The sequence below is a fragment of the Ambystoma mexicanum genome, chromosome 3q, assembly GCF_040938575.1.
Source record: "Ambystoma mexicanum isolate Mex_15411 chromosome 3q, UKY_AmexF1_1, whole genome shotgun sequence".
Classification (NCBI taxonomy): domain Eukaryota; kingdom Metazoa; phylum Chordata; class Amphibia; order Caudata; family Ambystomatidae; genus Ambystoma; species Ambystoma mexicanum.
In genome coordinates, this window is record NC_090926.1 from 784503111 (window position 1) to 784522936 (window position 19826).

General features: G+C 42.4%; 1 protein-coding gene across 1 annotated transcript in view; it reads right to left on the minus strand.

Moving 5' to 3' along the window:
• Positions 1-19826, minus strand: part of MRPL58 (mitochondrial ribosomal protein L58) — an 83281-nt gene that overhangs the window by 60690 nt on the left and 2765 nt on the right. The window lies entirely within an intron of this gene.

The following is a 19826-nucleotide window of genomic DNA, read 5'->3' on the forward strand; positions in this document are numbered from 1 at the left end:
CTTCCGGGACGATGAATTGTCTTGAAGGCGAAAGGTTGCATAGAAAGAAACCATCAGAGAACTCGGGATTTGTGTCTTTGTTTCGAGCCAACCACACTAGAGGAGCATGAACAGTTACTAATGTGAACTCCCTGTCATGATGCCTACCCCCGAAGCACCAGGCCAGGCCCAGCACCCCCGGACGCAGGCATCATGCCCTCGGGTAAAAGCCCAGCAGCCCCTTATAGGGGCTCTTTGGTCTCAGTCCTGGCACCTTTGACGCCAGGCTCATGTTGGACATCAGTCCTGGCGCCATAGGCGCCAGGCTCATAAAGGGAGGCGTTTTGTGCACTTACCTGATGCAGACCATGCTGCACGCTTCAGGCCTCCCTGAGACCTGAAAGGGACTATTTTTTCATAGGGACTATTTTTACACTCGGGCGTGGCCAGGGAAGGATACATACCTAGTTGGGGAAGGATACATACCTGGGAATTCTTTGGAGGCTATTTAAGCCACGCCCAGACAGCAGCTCATGCTTCGCGTTGTTCTGCTTCCTGCAGCTTAACGCTCACCGTGTCTGCTCCTGCTCCTGGACTCCAGCCACGCCCGCCTCGAACCTGGAAGACCTGCAAGGAAGGAAGAGAAGAGAAAGGTGAAAACCAAGGACTATTCAAACTTCTTACCTGCATCCGGAATCTTCTCGCCAGCATCCCTGAAGAAAGACTTCCATTTAAAAGCATTGCTTTGCTCGCTGCAGCGCCACGCTTCACTCACCTGTCCTCGAGACATCTCCCGGCTCCATCGCGGCTGTCAGCATCGGACGCCATATCTCTGCACCTAGGGGAGAGAGGAAGAAACAAAAGGTGAGCAGAAGGAACACAGAAGGAAAGCCCGATTAACAGCCATAATACTTACCGGCTTTTCTTCCACATTTCGGGTCGGCGCCGCCCCGTTGGGAGGTACCGTACACCGGCCCCTATGGGGAAAGGAAAAGAGACATTTCTGGGGAATGATAAGGACATTTAGATGGATCGTCCTCATCACTACTCACCTCGGCAGTTTAACCCCTTGACGCATCGCCTTCATTCTGCACCTGAAATAAAGGACAGATCATAGGTTAGAAAGACAACATAAAGGGGGCCTCACTTGAACTTTGAACTTTCATACTTACGGCGCATCGCTCAGGAAAGTCAAGTGGATTTTGCCAGCGCCATTCTGAAAACCAGTGAAGTAACTGGACGAACACGCGCCCCTGCACCAGAAGCAGGATGGAGAGTTCATCCTTCCAAACCATAAGGTGAGCTTAAACCGGGGTTTGGAGGAAGTTAGAGAGGAACGAAGGGGGAAGGGAGGAGCTAGCACACTATTCTGCAGACTGTTAATCCCCTTTCTCATCTGCAGAAGGATATTCCTACGGGCCAGGTCCTGTCCAATCGGTGTTCCGGGTCCTGCGCATCACGCTAGAAGAGGCCACAGAAATCCAGACTAGACCAGCGCCCCCGTGGGAACCAGGTGAGCGTTACACTCCCTGCCTAATAGATAATAGCGCAAGGCCTCTATGCCCACTTTACTGCCAGACATTCTTTTTCAATAGTGGCATAGTGTAACTCGTGAGGAAGTAATTTCCTACTTATGAAGAGGACAGCTTCTCTTTAGTTTTGGAACAATACAGCGCCAAGTCCTGTTCCCGACGCGTCCGTATGTAAAAAAAAAAATGGAGCTGAGAAATCCGGACAATGGAGAACTGCTTTCTCAGTGAAGGCATGTATTAGGTTATTGAAAGCATTTTCCATCTCAACAGTACGCCATTCTTTCTTTGACGATGCAGACGATTTTAACAGATCAGTCAATGGAGTAGCTAATGTTGAAAAATGGGGTATGAATCTCCTGTAATATCCTACAAAGCCAAGAAAAGCTCTGATTTGTCTGACGTTTGTAGGAAATTGTAATTTTTTTTATAGCTTCTAGTTTTTCCGCCTGAGTTTTAATCATACCTTGGCCAACAAAATATCCCAAATATTTTGTATGAAAGTTAGCCATAAAAGATTTCCTTGGATTTATATTAAGACCGGATCGCCACAAGAGTTAAAGCACGGCTTCCAGATGAACTAAATGATCACTTCAAGACTGACTAAAGACAATAATATCATCGAGGTATGCCCCCACATAGTCCTCATGACCCTTGATGATTGAATTCATAAGTCTTTGGAAGGTCGCAGCAGCCCCATGTAATCCAAAAGGTAAAACAGTCAATTGAAACAAACCAGTAGGTGTGGCAAATGCAGTTTTTTCCTTGTCATTTGGATGGAGAGGGATTTGCCAATAGCCCTTTGTTAGATCTATGGTTTTTAGAAATCTTGCTTTACCTACTTTATCTAGTAAATCCTCTATCCTAGGCATGGGATAGGCATTGAACTTTGATATCTCATTCATTTTTCTGAAATCCATGCAAAAACGTGTGGTACCATCGGGCTTAGGGACCAAAACTATGGGCGATGACCAGTCACTATTGGAAGGTTCTATTACACCCATTGCCAACATCTCTTCAATCTCTTTATTAATTGACTGTAACTTTGCCTCTGGTATTCTAGAAGGTCTAATTCTAATGACATCCCCAGGTTGGGTATTGATGCGATGGTAAGCTAAATTGGTCCTCCCAGGTAAACTGGAGAAGGTCTCAGCATATCTTTTGACAAGTTTTTGGAGTTCCATCTTCTGAATATTAGACAGATCTTGATTTATATTTAATGTCTCCACTCCTAGTTCTCCTTTTAATTGTGGAAACTGCTCCATTGGAATTTCATTAGTGTTAACCATTGCTACGTTAGAGACAGGCTTCGTCCATTTTTCAAGCAGGTTCACATGATATGTTTGTATCTGCATTCTTCTGTCATTCTGTCTCACTTTATAAGTCAATGGGCCAAGTACCTCTTCTATTACATATGGTCCCCTCCAAGTCGCTAGCATTTTATTTTCGGAGGTAGGCAATAGATCTCCTTTTTTGAAGGTTCGCAACTGGGAATTATCGGTTGTAATAATTTTCTTGCTTGATTTGAGCTTCTAACAAATTTTCTTGTGTGATTTTCTGTAGTTTCTCTATCCTCTCTCTAAGCTGACATGCTTATTCTGTTAAGGAAATATCTTGTCCAGGGTCTTCTTCCCAACTCTCCTTTAATATGTCTAGAAATGTTCTCACCGGTCTCCCAAACAATAGTTCAAAGGGAGAAAACCCAGTGGACGATTAAGGTGTATTCCGTAGTGTGAGTAATATCCAGGGCAAAATTCTGTCCCAACTCCTACTTCCCGGCTATACCGTTTTACGTAGCATTTGTTTTATTGTCTGATTATATCTCTCAACAAGCCCATCGGTTTGTGGGTGATAAACAGCAGTTTTTAAATGTTTTATGTTTAAAATCCCACAAACTTGTTCCATGACTGCCGATATAAAGTTACTTCCACGATTTGTGACTATTTCTTTTGGTATTCCTACTCGACTGATAAAAGGAATTAATACGTCACAGATGTTCTGAGCGCTAGTAGATTTAAGGGGAAATGCCTCTGGGTATCTGGTCGCGTAATCTACAATCACCAGGATATATTTGTGACCTCTGGACGATGAATCTAATGGACCAACAATATCCAAGAAGAACCTATTAAAAGGTTCCAAAACAATTGGCATTGGTTGCAATGGAGCCTTCTTAACATTTGCTCGATTTTTCTTTTGACACTCTGGACAGGCCTGGCAGAAGTGAGCAACCTGAGCATACAGCCCTGGCCAATAAAACCTAGCCAATATTTTCTGGGTGGTTTTATCAGTACCCTGATGTCCTTCACCTATTTGTAAGTGAGCCACTTCCATAACAGTCTGATAGTATTTACTGTATTTACTGGGTACTAGCAATTGTTTTACAGAAACTCCAGAGACATCTCTGCTGACTCGATAGTAGAGACCTTTCTCCTTAATAAAGTAGGGTCCTTTTCCGGGTACATCCTTTTGGACACTTGATCGAGCGTTTCCCAATAGTGGGTCTAGCTCTTGGGCCATACGAAAAGTATCCCTACCCTCATCAATCTTCCAATCTACTGTAACGGGAAAAATGTTTCTTTCACCCCAATTTTTCTTCATCTTACAGTAGATCTCCTCTTCTTCCCTTTACTTAAGGTTACAGGAATCTCATGATTGTGAAAAGGGGCACTTTGCAACCAATCCTCTTCTACCTTCTTTATTATCCTTGAAAAATTAGGGACATCTGATCCAATGAGGAGTGGCTCTGGCAATACTGGCATTACAGCTGCCCTGACATCCATTTGTTCCCCAGCAACTTTTAGATTTATTTCTTTGGTAGGATAAGTTCTTATATCCCCATGGACACAGCGTATAGGAATTTTCCTAAACGAGTCTCCGGTATTACCTACAAGTTCTGTACCTACTACTGCCTGTAAGCTTCCAGTATCGACCAATGCTCTGGTAGGCTTTCCGTCCACCTCAGCTTCACAGGTGTAGGTATAAGATGATCTGGGAACTGTAGCAGGCTCTTGATATTCTCCTTCTTTGGCTAGTTCCATATTTCCTACATCCATGGGTTCTACTTGACGTTTTTTAGGACACATCCGTGCCAAGTGTCCCCATTCTCCACACTCGAAACACTGTATACCTTTGGGTACCATACTTGGCATTCGAATCCCAGCTGGGCTCTCACTACTGGGCCATACTCTAGCTGGTTCCCAATCTGTTTTCCTTATCATTGAATTAGGCCATCTTGTACTAGTTGAGGTACTGGTGAAAGTATTACTTAAGCTTGTGGACGGCTTGGGATTCGGTACATATGTCATGGTACGTCCTTGACCAGCTTTTTGATGAAGCAGTAAACCTTGCATCTGCTTGACAAGGTTGGGTCGATGATGTTGACGTAGCCAACCTTGCATAGGTAGGGGAAGTGCTTCAATGCATTGTTCCATAACAGTTTTCTTGGTCATTTCTTGGGACGTGGTAGTTGATGTCTGTAACCACTTATCGCCTAGTTCTTTGACCCTATAAAAAAGTTGTTGTGGGGTTTCTTCTGGTTGTAGCTTGATCTCTCTAAACTTTAGCCTATAGGCTTCTTCATCATGGCCTAAACGTTCTAGGACTACCCTTTTCATATCTCCATAGTTCGTTTCACCAGTTGGATTCGCTGCCTGGTATGCACTCTGCATTTCACCAGTCATGAGTGGAGCGATATAATGGCACCAACTGTCATTAGGCCATTGCGCATTCCTTGCCACCCTTTCAAAATTCACAAAGAAGTGGGCGGGGTCTTCTCCAGCAGAGTATTTTTGGAGTACTGAAGCTGGCACTTGAGAATGTCTACGTATGTTAGTGGTCTCCAATAACTGCGCTTGCTGGACTTGGATGGCCTGCTGGAAAGCTTGTCGGTCCGCTTGGGCCTGTTGATTTTGTATTTGTAAGGCTTGTTGTAGAAGTTCTTGACCTTCACTCAGTGTTTTAATAAGTTCTTCCATGGTATTCATTTAACAATCCCATTTCTGACACCAAATTGTAGACAGGTCACTATTTTAACTTTCTAATAAATACACAGACAGAAAGTAGGTGTTATTTTGTTACCAAAACAACTTTTATTTAACATATAACTTTCTTTTATTTCTCTTTCTTTCTTCTTTTATAGTAAAGGATACATTTCTTCTTTGCAGCAGGCTCGAAACTCAAGACCTTCTCAGAGAACACTCTTGGACTATTCTCAGGTAAGTTCTTAAATGTCTTTGCAATGTCTTTTACTCTCTTACTTGAGTTTATCTCTGTTCTCCTTTTCTTTACAACTCAACTTCTTCTTATGTCTCTTTAAACTACTTCTTACTCTATTGAATAAGTATTCTCTTGTTTATAGTTCTTTCATATCACTTTATACTTTATTCTCTCTTCTATTGTCTTTCCAACATTACTTTGTTTCTTAAGTGATGTGGTATCTCGTTCTCAGATAGAAGTTTTATCCTTTATTTGCAGATGTTTAACCCAGCTCTATGGGCTGATGTGTTGAACTTTTCTCATCAATCTTTCTTCCTTTCTATACCAGACTGCCTTATAAGGTTCTCCCCTTCAAATGTCCATTTTACAGTCTATTTATCCATCCTACACGAGCAGACTTCTACTTTCCCAAGCCTTCACACATTCCTTTTCTCTTTCAGCTCTCTCTCTGTCGTTACACGGCTTACCCGTGATCTTCCTCCGCATAGCTGGTAAAGGCAACGGCCTTTAAAGAGATGGCGACTCCACCCCCTTCATTCGGAAGCGATCGTCAATGTTGTCAGTTCTCTGACTCCGCCCCCTCAGCTGTGTGAATAGACGAGCCACGTCTCTTGCCTCGGCATTGCTCGCTCGTTTCACAAGTTTATATAGAGGAATGAAGGGATCAAGGGTCTGACCGCTTCCCGCCGTTCCGCATAACTCACCAGCAGCCGATCGTTCTCTCTCAACGACTCTGACGCTGCGTAATACAGTTACATCTGTGAAACTGTGCCTCCGTACCTTCGGTAAAGTAATGAAACACCCGATCGCTGTAACTGCTCATTAAACCAACTCTGAATTCAGCGCAACAGTGCCACTTGCTTTCTTTAACTTTTATAACTTTAAGTTTCTTTCTCTTCACGTCGCTCAGTAAGCCCACTCATAACCGTCAAGTTGGCTCTCCTCCTCCTCCTCTGTTCCCTAGCAACACAGAAAACAATCATTGTCAGATGAAGTATAGAATGAACCCTTCAGGTGTCTTATCAGCCGGGTATTGACAGAGCTGGATGGAACATTGACCTGGGTCAAAACAGTAGATTTCTCACACCACCCAGATGGCGAATTGTGACCTGCTATGAGCCAAACTGCCCATCTCGCACACAGATACTATATCTACCTCATCTATCGCACAGCAAGCCCTGCTCAATCCTTTGAAGAAGATCTCCTACACACAGTAGATGCCAATGTCAAACCAGCATCTAAAACTATCCTCCTAGGTGATCTCAACCTAGGCTTAAATGACCCAGGCGATGAAAAAGCCACGGCAGTAGTCAACTCCCTCAGTGCCCTTGGTTTCAGACACTGCGTCAGCACCCAAACACATCAGAAAGGTTGCATCCTTGATTGGATAACAGACCTCAATTTTCAAGTGGCCGTTGCTTCAAACACCCCTGCCTGTGGTCCGACCACACCATAATGACCTTTTGTTATAACGTACTTCTTTCAATCCTTGCAGCCTGCATACAGCTCCTTCCTCCTCGTTTTCCTTCATTTCCCCCTTTATGTTGTCATGTGCTTAGAATTCCATAATGTTCTAGATTTGTTATGATGTAGCTGTCAGGTGATGCAGTGTAGTTTGGTTAGTTGGTGGTGATGACTTGATGGAGAGGGCTGCAGCCATACATGATACCACATTGTACTTAAATAAATGGCTGTACCTTCAGTGCTATGCGTGCAGCTTCCAGTCATTTCACTGAAGACGAGGTGGAGAGGAGTTGTTGAATTGTGATCCCTCTGTTTTGAAAAGATAAATGCATCAAAAATGAGCTTTACGTTCAGAGAGGTATGGTGTACAGAGGAGATAGTTTGTTGGTCCAAGAGGGAATGAAAGCTTGTGTGCTTGAGCTAGGGCACAAAGGACATATGGGGGTTTCTATGACAGAATCTGTTATTAGGACTGATTTCTGGTGGGCGTGAAAATTGAGCGTAGGATTGCAGAATGTGTGAATTGTAAGGGGAGTGATAAGGTTCCGAGGACTCATGTTCCCCCGATGGCTGTGCCAGAAGTCCTGCAGATGCCATGGGATTTAATAGTGATTGATTTACTGGGGCCACTAAGTTTGCCAGGAGATAGAGACAGTTATGTGGTTGTGGTGTCCCACATGTTTTCCAAATGGCCGGAGGTAGGGGTGTTACATGATATCACCACTGCCAGCATTGGGAAATTCTTGGAGGGGGTAATTTTGAGGGAAGGTTTTCCTTCTGCGCGCATCAGTGACAAAAGGACCACAGCTGGACATAGCAAGATGGCATTGTATTATCCCCAGAACAATGGTTGCATTGAGCGTTTCAACAGGACCATTATGGATGGGGTCCGAATGGCTGTGGCTAACATGATAGTTGGAGGAATGTTTTGTTGCAGATGGTTTTCCAATATCAGATTACATCACATCCGATGACTGGGGTCGCCCAGTGTAAACTGTTTAGGGGGCGCAAACCCAACACTTTGCTCACTCCCAGTTGGTTAAAAAGATAGAGTTTAATTCAGTTAAAATCTGACGAGATTAGAGAATGCATTGCCAGACAAGGGGAGTTGTCCAATGAGAGGTATGATGGGAGGAAGAAATGTGTCCGCAGAGAGTTTGAGAGTGGTGCCAAGGTGAAAATGTTGCTTCCAAGAAAGGAAGTGTGCCTTGAAGTTTTAATCAAAAAGGGTGGTTGAGAAAGATTATGGAAACTCAGTCAGAGTATCTGGAGGGGAGAACTGGAATAAGGCGAGATTAGCATTGCTTAGGTAATCTTCTCCAATAAGTGATGTCATGTTTTAAGTAATCTGTGCATAGATAAATTATGATGTTCAATGTGACTTTTTTGTGTCTTGTTTGCATTCCTATGAGGAAAGGAGGTGTGTTATAATGTACTTCTTCCAATCCCTTGCAGCCTCCGCACCACTCCTTCCTCCTTGTTTTCCTTCCCTTGTCTTTCCCTTTATGTTGCCATGTGCTTACAATTCCATAATGTTCTAGATTTGTTATGATGTAGTTGTCAGGTGATGGAATGTACAGTTTGGTCAGTTGGTGGCGATGACTTGGAGATGGCTGCAGCCATACATGATACCACATTGTCCATAAATGACTGTACCTTCAGTGCTATGCCTGCAGCTTCCAGTCATTTCACCTTTGCTGAGAGAGGAGATTATATTACCTTTATGTAGCGCCTACAGACAAAAGTAGTTTACGGAATGACAGGCAGAAGCATAAAGGTAAGTAGGAATTCGTTTTTATTAAGAATCCAATCTTGGTAGGTTTTGAATAGAGTAAATGTCCTGAACCCTAATGTTTTGTTCACAAAAGGGGGAAGTAAAGTTAGTACCAAGTAGAGTTTATATGATTGATTTCCCTTAGGGTTATTTGCACAGTAAGGGATCCTTCTTGTAGCTTGTGTCCTTAGAGTCCTTATTATTTCCTCATAGTAAGGTTTTGGAACTTGCTTGTTGCTTGTGTCCTTGGAATCCTTATTATTTCCTCATAGTAAGGTTTTGAAACTTGATTCTTTCGGGGTCCATTGATTTAACCAATTGTGGCTCTTTAGGGTTGTTTCCACAGATAGAGACCTAGGTGTTGCTAAACTCTGTTGTTGCCACAGGTAGAATCCTAGGTAGTTGCTATGTCCTCAAGTGCCTTGGTTATTACTTGATAGTAAGGTCCTTGGTGTACCCAATTCCCTCAACACGTGTTTCTCCAATAGTGCAGTATTGGTTCTTCAGGAGGGTTGTAAGTAGCTTGTCCAATATATTTTGGGTCTTTGTTTATATCCTGGTTTACTCAATTTGTTGTTTGAACTATATGTAAATACAACTCTTTGGGTTGCTAATGAGAAAGAAGACAATAAATGAAAAGAAATGGGTTAGAAAGGTGATAAATTGTATAGCTGTCTGTTGGCTAGTACAACTATGCATGCTTCTGCTAGGTAGTCTAATGCGGTTAAGTAGCTGGAGCTCAATATGGTTCTTAGCTTGGTTGGCAAACGAGGTTGAACAGAAACAGATGCATTACTGATTGATGGATATGTATGGTAATGCAAAGTGGAAGACCAAATTTGAATGCGTAATAGTAGCGTGTTTACGCTTAGGGAATAGTGCTTGCAATGTGGAAAAGCAATGGGTGTCACATTAAATAGCCGATTGCCATACATTAAAGAATTTTCCAAATTTGACGTGATTGTTATTTGGATTAATTTGTCCTTATTGGGTAAAAGTGAGTGAAGTGTATCTTTAAATACTAACGAATGGTTACACACATATGAAATATAGTCGGCTAATAGAGAGTAGCACTTTCCTACGAGATTGCTGTGGTAGAATTCCACAATGTTTTTCTGATATAGGGTATTTGTTCCATGCTGCTATGCTGGTACAGGTGTAGCGTGCGTGAGCACCTAATGAGAAAGTAAAATGTTGCGAGTGAATTGGTGAACTTAATTGTGTCTACATAAAGAAGCTATGCGGATTAACATTAAAGGTGCCAGAGTAGATGTCATATTTTTGATGTGGCGGCTTACCTCAGATTAGTGTGAAAGAGAAAGTGAAGTCGAGCGTCGGTATGATAGCCGAACTCCATTCCATTGTTTAGATCACCATTGTGGATACGTACTGGGCTAATTTAAATAGCGTAATGACGCGTTACATGCCGTGATCCCGTGCAAGCGGTTTGACAGCTTCGTAATAATTGTAGCGTTATGGTCGCCATTTTAGTTAAGGCAAAGGCACTCAATTCGAACTTTCATAAAAAATTACTACGTTTCACTTTGATTCAATGTTTCATGAGCCTCCGGAGGCTTTGGCTTAAGAAAGTGGGTCTACATAATTAGAGTCTGTAGATCAAGTCAAATTAAAGAAATGCGATATATGTGCGGCAGTATTTCTCGCGCTGGTTTAATTATGGTGAAAGGTATCATTGGAACAATGTGAACACGGTGCTCGAGTTAATTAAGATTTGCAGCAAGAGAGTGGTTATTGCCATCTCGGGTCGGATAAGGGGGCTGCTGTATGCGGTTTCTGGTCGAAAAGAATGAAAAAGTAAAGAAGAGTGAAAAGAAGAAAAAAAGGTATGTGGTACCTACTGTGAGTGAACTGTCAATGAAGTTCACTTGAAACTGTTTTGAGTCTATGGTAATAGTAACCATATTCGGGTATATAATTAATGGAGTTCAGGACCTCATGTTTTGTGATGAAATTGGGTTAGGAAATAGTAGTGATCCTAACAAGTGTTGTTTGCATAGAAAGGGACTTTGGGTTCGTGAATTAGTTAGAGAAAATGGATCATCTCACTATCTGAGTTAAGGCCAGAGTGGCAGCAGTCCATAAGGCAGATCCATTTTGCCTCTTGTTGTGGAAGTAGAAATCTACATCGGTAGAATTTCAGAACACATCCGCTATGTAAAAAAAGAAAAAAAGAAAATATAAAAAAAATTGAGATATGACATCTCCACTGGCATACCATTTTTTTCAATACACACCCACATGAATGAATTGAGGCAATCAGATTCTTGGGAATTGAAGAAAAAAAAAAAATCAATAAACCCGCCAGAGGGGGAAATTGGGAATGCCTACTCCAACAACAGGCGGCAAAATGGATCTGCCTTATGGACTGCTGCCACTCTGGCCTTAACGGAGATAGTGAGATGATCCATTTTCTCTAATTCACGAATCTAAAGTCCCTTTCTATGCAAACAACACTCGTTAGGATCACTACTATTTCCTAACCCAATTTCCTCACACAACATGGAGGTCCTGAACTCCATTAATTATATATCCAAATGTGGTTACTATTACCTTAGACTCAAAACAGTTTCAAGTGAACTTCATTAACAGTTCACTCACAGTAAGTACCACATACCTTTTCTTCTTTTCACTTTTCTTTACTTTTTCATTCTTTTCGACCAGAAACAGCATAGAGCAGCCCCCTTATCTGACCCGAGATGGCAATAACCACTCTCTTGCTGCAAATCTTAACTCACGCGCCGTGTTCACATTGTTCCAATGACACCTTTCACCATAATTAAACCAGCGCGAGAAATACCGCTGCACATATCGCATTTCTATAATTTGCCTTGCTCTACAGACTAATTATGTACACCCACTTTCTTAAGCAAATGCCTCCCAAGGCTCATGAAACATTGCATCAAAGTGAAACGTAGTTACTTTTTATGAAAGTTCGAATTGAGTGTCTTTGCCCTAACTAAAAGGTGACCATAACGCTACAATCATTACGTAGCTGTCAAACCACTTGCACGTGATCAAGACATCATTACGCTATTTAAATTAACCCAGTACGTATCCACAATGGTGATTTGGAATGGAGTTCAGCTATCATACCGACGCTCAACTTCACTTTCTCTTTCACCTTAATCTGAGGTAAGCCGCCACATCAAAAATATGACATCTACTCTGGCACCTTTAATGTTAATCCGCATAGCTTCTTTATGTAGACGCAACTAAGTTCACCAATTCACTCGCAACATTTGACTTTCTCATTAGGTGCTCACACACGCTACACCTGAACCAGCATAGCAGCATGGAACAAATACCCAATTCAGAACCCTATATCAGAACAACATCGTGGAATTCTACCACAGCAATCTCATAGGGAAGCGCTACTCTCTATTAGCCGACTATATTTCATATGTCTGTAAGCATTCGTTAGTATTTAAAGATACACTTCACTCACTTTTACCCAATAAGGACGAATTAATTAGAATAACGAGCACGTCAAATTTGGAACATCCAAATTCTTTTATGTAATTACCATTAGAAAACGGCAATCAGATATTTAATGTGATACCCATGGCTTTTCCACATTGCAAGGACTATTCCCTAAGCGTAAACACGCTACTATTATGTATTCAAATTTGGTCTTCCACTTTGCATTACAATACATAGCCATCAATTAGTAATGCATCTGTTTCTGTTCAGCCTCGTTTGCCAACCAAGCTAAGAACCATATTGAGCTCCAGCTACTTAACCGCATTAGACTACCTAGCAGAAGCATGCATAGTTGTACTAACCAACAGACAGCTATACAATTTATCACCTTTCTAACCTATTTCTTTTCATTTATTGTCTTCTTTCTCATTTGCAAACCAAAGAATTGTATTTACATATAGTTCAAACAACACATTGAGTAAACCAGGATATAGACAAAGACCCAAAACATATTAGACAAGTTACTTACAACCCTCCTGAAGAACCAATACTACACTATTGGTGTACCTAATTCCCCTGACACGTGTTTCTCCAAGGAGCTTACTATCAAGTAATAACTAAGGACCTTGAGGACATAAGCAACTACCTAGGATTCTACCTGTGGAAACAACCCTAAAGAGCCACAATTAGTTAAATCAATGGACCCCGAAAGAATCAAGTTCCAAAACCTTACTATGAGGAAATAATAAGGACTAAGGACATAAACTACAAGAAAGATCCCTTACTGTGTAAATAACACTAAGGGAAATAAATCATATAAACCCTACTTGGTACTAACTTTACTTCCCCCTTTTGTGAACAAAATATTAGGGTTCAGGACATTTACTCTATTCAAAACCTACCAAGATTGGATTACTAATAAAAACTAATTCCTACTTACTTTTATGCTTCTGCCTGTCATTCCGTAAACTACTTTTGTCTGTAGGCGCTACATAAAAGGTAATATAATCTCCTCTCTCAGTTCTTACATCCATTGGGCAACCTCAGTGGCACTATTACCTTGCAGCCCCAGACACCTCACCACTAAAAATTAACAGCCAACAATAGTGAGCTCGCTGTAAAGATTGCGATTAGGTTGCAAATAATACTTTCACATTTCACCTTTACTATACAACCAATCCTCCACTCCATGCTCTCAACACCTCCCTGCCAACCACACTTGTCCGTAGCCAAAGAACATATCCTGCCATTGCTCAATCCACTCCAATCTGAGCACCTCAACGTCATTGACCCTAGTATGCTTGCTAACCTCTACTCTGAGACTCTGAAAAAAAGCTTTCGATGCTATCGCCCCATTAGCACCTTAAAAAACAAAACCCAGACTTCGTACAAACTCTTGTTTCACCCCTGACCTCCAAGAGCTTCAAGCAGAAAAACACCTAGTAGAAGCAAAATGGAAGCAATCACCCTCAGGATGATCGGAGACAGAGCTTCACCACCATAGCAAAACAAGCCATCTTACTCACTAAAACTACCACCTACAATACGAGAATTGAAAACGTAAAATATAATACCTCAGAAATGTTCATAATCCTCAGGGAAATGGAACCCCCAGCTTTCACCAAAGAGGAGGCAAGGTGTACTAGCATACAAACAGCTTTGATCAACAAGATGGACACCCTGCACACCAAAATCAACCTGAAGCAAGCCACCATCCAAGCTACCCAACCACCTCCACTTGTTTCCCACACCTCCTTAGTCACCGAACAAGTTCTGCCTACGTTTCACTTAACCAATGTTACGGAGCTAGAAGTTAGAACCATCATAATAAGGTTTAAAACCCTCAAAATGTAAGGGAGACATCCGCCCTCCCTCCATCATTAAGGAATGCACTGGGGCCATGGCCACTTTCAGCACCACCGTCATCAATGCCTCCTTCTCCACGGGTCTGCTCCCAGCTAGCCCCACGGGAGCCTGGGTACTCCCCCTTATCAAAAAACCTGCTCTAGACCTGATGATACTGAATATCGACCATTCCTCCTGAAAATCTTGTACAGAGCAGCCTACATTCAAGTACATCACTTTGAAACCCAACCACATCTTGGGAATGCGTCAGTCTGGTTTCTGCCCAGGCCACGGAACTGAATCTGCCTTGTTAGACCATAAAAATCTGTTGGTTTGGAGAAATTATAGTCACAGGTGCAGTTTACTAATTGTAATACTAGTAATGTCATCTACGCGATATAGTGTCCATGCAAGAAACTGTATATAGGCATGACAGAACCCAAAATCAAGGTGAGAATTTCAGAGCACAGGAGCTGTATCAAGAAAAGGGTTTCTACAGCGCCAATGGTAAATCATTTTTCGATGATGGACCATGGAACGGATGATTGCAGGTGGACACATTTCACCATCTAATAATGGAGAATCAGTGATTAAAAGACTACAGGTGAAAGAACAATGGTTGATTTTTTGTGTGTAAATCAGCAGTTACAGGGCTGAATGAGGCTGTCGATTAGACCGGAATTTTGGCTAATTATTTTCTTATTTTTTGTCTTAATTACTGTGTGAATTAGACAGATAATAGTTGGCTTATGGGTATTATTCCCTGCAGAATGAATATGTATTCCATCTTAAAAAGGTGACTAATGTACGTTCTTCCAGGTGGTTCATTAAGGAGCCACAAGCACATATGAATTAGCACGTGTAGGGCTCGGACAGTCCGGTTATTCTTTAACCAATTGTTTTTGATAGGAGAGATAAATATCATTACCTGTGATTAGAGCAGTAATACCTCTGCCGTCCAATTATAAACCAGGCGTGGAGCGATTTCCCGTGTTTAATAAATCTTGGTTAACAACACCAGGGGAAAATCACATGACTTGCCACACACGGCTTAATAACATCCAGCCGCGCAGAACGGTCGCCTTTAAAAGCAACAGTGTTCGCAGACGTCGCAGGATCAGGTGACTGGCGATACGTGATTTTGCCGTAGGCGGAAGTGATGAAATGGAGACGCAGCTCTAGTAAGTACCGAAGGACTTCTCCGTCAGCCCCCACTCTCTTTCCTTTCTACACTATGTATCTCTTCCCTATCACTGTGTTTCCGTGTTACGAGTTTAGGGATTTATAGACTGTTGTGCTGCAAGTAGTAATATAGGTTGTGTCCTCTGCTTTTACACTACCGTTTAGGCTTTGCTGGGAAACGAGCGGTTCCATTTTAAAGACGCATCAACAGTGCGACCGCATCCAGAAAGTGGCGACGTTGTGTAAACCCTGAATAAGGATTTATTTATCATACCAGCATCACGTGGGGTTATGGATACCCCCAAGCAAAGGGTAAGTCCAGTTCCCCAACCCACATTAGTGGCATGTTATGTTGAGAGCAGCGAGTTCATTTGTAACACCAACACTTGTGCAATGAGTTGTATGAGGGGTCGTAGTGACCATGCACGCAACGAGGTATACCCGTTGTATTAGTAATAGCATCCCTCGCCTCGAAGTTACGAGCATTACTGGGAGAGGCAACAAGCTGGTCTAACTAGTTTCAGTCACCTGCACTGCAGTGAGCGGGTGTTGGTTTGTGAAACATCTAAACCTGGGCATCACGACTTCTGTTGACACACCAAGTGGTTAATTTATCAAGAAACATTTTTGTAGATGCATTTTCTAAAAAATAAGAAATGCTTGTGCATTGAGCTCTAGTGGTACGGTCAATGGTGGTACGATCGATGCTGATTGGTGTGTTTATGTTAACAGATTACAAGTCTACTTTGAAGACGTGTCTATGCATCCGTTGAAGTTGTTAACAACAAATACTGTCACGGTGAGCCAACAGTAGGAGACTTATTGCTCCTTTATGTTTTGGCTTTTTTTAATAGTTAGCAGCATTGATGGCTGTTTTTTCATGCTGTTTACCTGAAGGTTTAAGAAAAACACTACCGTGAGGAGTGTGTTAGAGTGTGAAGACCTGTTTTGTCGATTTTCCCCTGAACAAGTTCTTACATCTTGTTTATACTGTCGAAAAAGAACAAAACATGTTGGGTGTTTTGTGGTGGTGTACAATATGACAACACCTACTAATAAATTGTTGAGTTAAGTAGAACCTTGAGATTGTATGCACAAGGATTCACCTATTTAGGATACTAGATGTTTTAGGAGAGCAACCTGCAAGTGGGCCTGTCTTATTTCTGTATTCGACAGATGTGTTTATTATCACATGGGGTCTAATTTTGTGTCAGTAAGTGGTAGAGTGAATTGTTTTTGTAGGTATGTATAAATGCACTAGTGAGATAGAAAGAACCTCTTTTTATTATCCAATTGCACTTTTTGAGATAACTTATGGCAGAAGTTATTCTGCACTCCAGTTTCTCACCAATTTTAAAACGGTTTTTATATATTGTAATAATAAAGTTTTGTAATTAATTGATACAGTGTGGATGGTGAGATTGTTCTAATTGTGGAAAGTAAATAAAAAGGTATGGGTCTTGTTTTCCTAGAGGGGTTACATCATGAAGGTAACGAGATTGTCTAGTTTAGAAGCTGCCGCAAGCCAGTAGTTGGGGACGAATCTCGGGACCGTTAACATTTTACCCAGTGTCTTTCTATTGTTTATTTGTGACCGAACAAGTTCTGCCTACGTTTCACTTAGCCAATGTTACGGAGCTAGAACCTAGAACCATCATAAAAGGTTTAAAACCCTCAAGATGTAAGGGAGACATCTGCCCTCCCTCCATCATTAAGGAATGCACTGGGGTCCTGGCCACTTTCAGCACCGCTGTCATCAATGCCTCCTTCACCACAGGTCTGGTCCCAGCTAGCCCCACGGGAGCCTGGGTACTCCCCCTTATCAAAAAACCCGCTCTAGACCTGATGATACTGAATAACTATCAACCAATCATGACGATCCCATTGCTCCTGAAAATCTTGTACAGAGCAGCCTACATTCAAGTACAGCACTTCTTTGAAACCCAACCACATCTTGGGAATGCGTCAGTCTGGTTTCTGCCTAAGCCACGGACGGAACTGAATCCGCCTTTTTAGACCATACAAATCTGTTGGTCTGGAGAAATGATGGTCACAGGTGCAGTTTACTTATTGTAATACTAGTAATGTCATCTACGCGATATGGTGTCCATGCAAGAAACTGTATATAGGCATGAATCCGCCTTGTTAGACCTGAAAAAGCTCTTGGGTGAGTTGAGGGATGAAAGCAAGCCTGCCCTCCTTCTACTCTTGGATCTCTCAGCAGCTTTGAACGCATCTACCTGAAGATACTATGTCACCACCTCACTACGGCAGCCCATTTCTCTTCAGAAACCACAGCATGGATTGCCACTTTTCTAAAAGAAAGAACCTTCAGAGTGCTCGTTGCAAAGGCCAGTGCCTCCCCTGCTCCTATATCCTGCGGTGTACCGCGAGGGTCCTGCTTTTTCCCTACACTATACAAAATATACACCAAACCCCTATTCAGTCTTCTAGACTCCCTCTGCATATCCTACACCAATTACAGAGACGATAATCATATCCTCCTCCCCCTCACTGGCAACTACTGGACAATTCCAGCAAGCTCAATTCCGTCTACTTGACCATCCAGGCATGGATGGCCACCCATCGTCTATGTTTGAATGATGACAAGACTGAGATCCTCCTCATAGCCCCACCCCCTGGCAGTGATAAAGAAACTCAATGCACAATATGCAACTTTCAACATCGACTGCAATACGATCCCAGTCTCGCCGGCAGTGAAGACACTGGGAGTGTACCTGGATGCCACACATTCCTTAACCCGACACGTGAATGCCATTGCCTCCTCTGAGGCCTATGCCACAAAGCTAATTAATTAATTCAGACCTTTCCTTTCACAAGATAGCTGCCTGAAAATTACCTGTGCAACCATACGATCCAGACAGGACTATTGTAATGCACTCTTTGCAGGCACCTCGACCTACAACATCCAAAAAATGCAGGGGATCAAAAATAATGCCCAACGGGCAGCACTCAACATATCCAAAAGAGAACAGATTTCGGCTGCAAGAAAGTCTGTTCACTGGTTCCCAATTCACCACTTTCAAAACACTGTCAATAACGCACAGATGTCTCAACAAGACTGCTCCCCCATACCTCTCTGAAGAAATCCAGAAAGTTCAATCTTCCAGCCCATCCAGAGTGGCCTATGCAAATTCAAAAGGGCAAAGGCTGGTGGCTCAAGTTTCCAGACAGTGACAGGCTCTACCACCAACTCTGCGAGCAGAAACAATCTTACTGGGCTTTCAGAATATGTAACAGCTTCTTGATGCCCACAGGTTTAGTGCGCTTTATAAATGTGAAAATGGATACATAAATAAATACATAGAAAGAAGTCAAGGATGCTGAAAGTACCAGAAGGAAAAGCAAATTACATGGAAGATATTGTGACTTTGAAATTAACACATTGTCTGAGACTCACTTTTGTTAAGAAAAGGAGAGGTCTGGTAGTGATCGCTGTAAGGAACTCATGATGGCACCAGTAAAGACAGACACAAATGATCACAGTTCAAGGGTGTTTATTAAACTGTATAATGGGTGCACAAAACGCCTATTCTAAACCTAAATCTAAGATGGGAGCAATCTACGACCATCCACTAATAAGGCAGTCCTAGTGGCGTCTTGTCAAATAAAAAGGGCCTACATGGCTGGTTACTGCTTCCCCACGTTTTAAGCACAGGACAAGGCGGGACTCCCACTCCCACACACAAGCACACTCCTGGGCCTCTCCAGCACGAGGTCCACAATTCCATTCAACAATACCAGAACCTTCAGGGAACAAGTCTCTCTTCTACAAAGTCTCTTGCCTTAGAAGGCCTGCTGGATCAAAACAACAAAAAGTTCCTTCAGTAATCTTGCAAATTGGGTGATTGCACTTCGCCCCTTGGATCTCCATCTGATAGGCTCGGATCCTTCTTGCAACGTGGGACTCCCTCTGCCAGGTACACTACGGCCTTTCACTCTCAATATCAATACTATCAATATAATATATACTTCTCTTAGCTTTTCCCTTGACATCCCTCTGTCAGGTTCACATAGTTCTGTGTTAAAGATGGCTAACAGTTAATGATTTGCTTCATCTCATCAGAAAGCATGGTTTCCCTTCTCTTAGCTTTCTCTTGGCAATGGGTCAGGGACTGTTGATTGTACAAGGGATTTGACGTGCCCATTGTAGGACCACTGACACTTCACGCCGCTTTTTCTTAGGGCCTTCTGGTACTTGCAGTTTCAATACAAAACAAAAGGGGCCTGTGACAGTACGTCGAATGAGCACTCCTGCGGCACCTGACCACTCTGCAGCTGGCCCTTCTCTGGGATTTCCCAAAAGTTCAAACACATACAAGTTCTTTGTTCACAAGTTCCTTGCATTCAAATAATGTTGCCGATTACAACCTTGG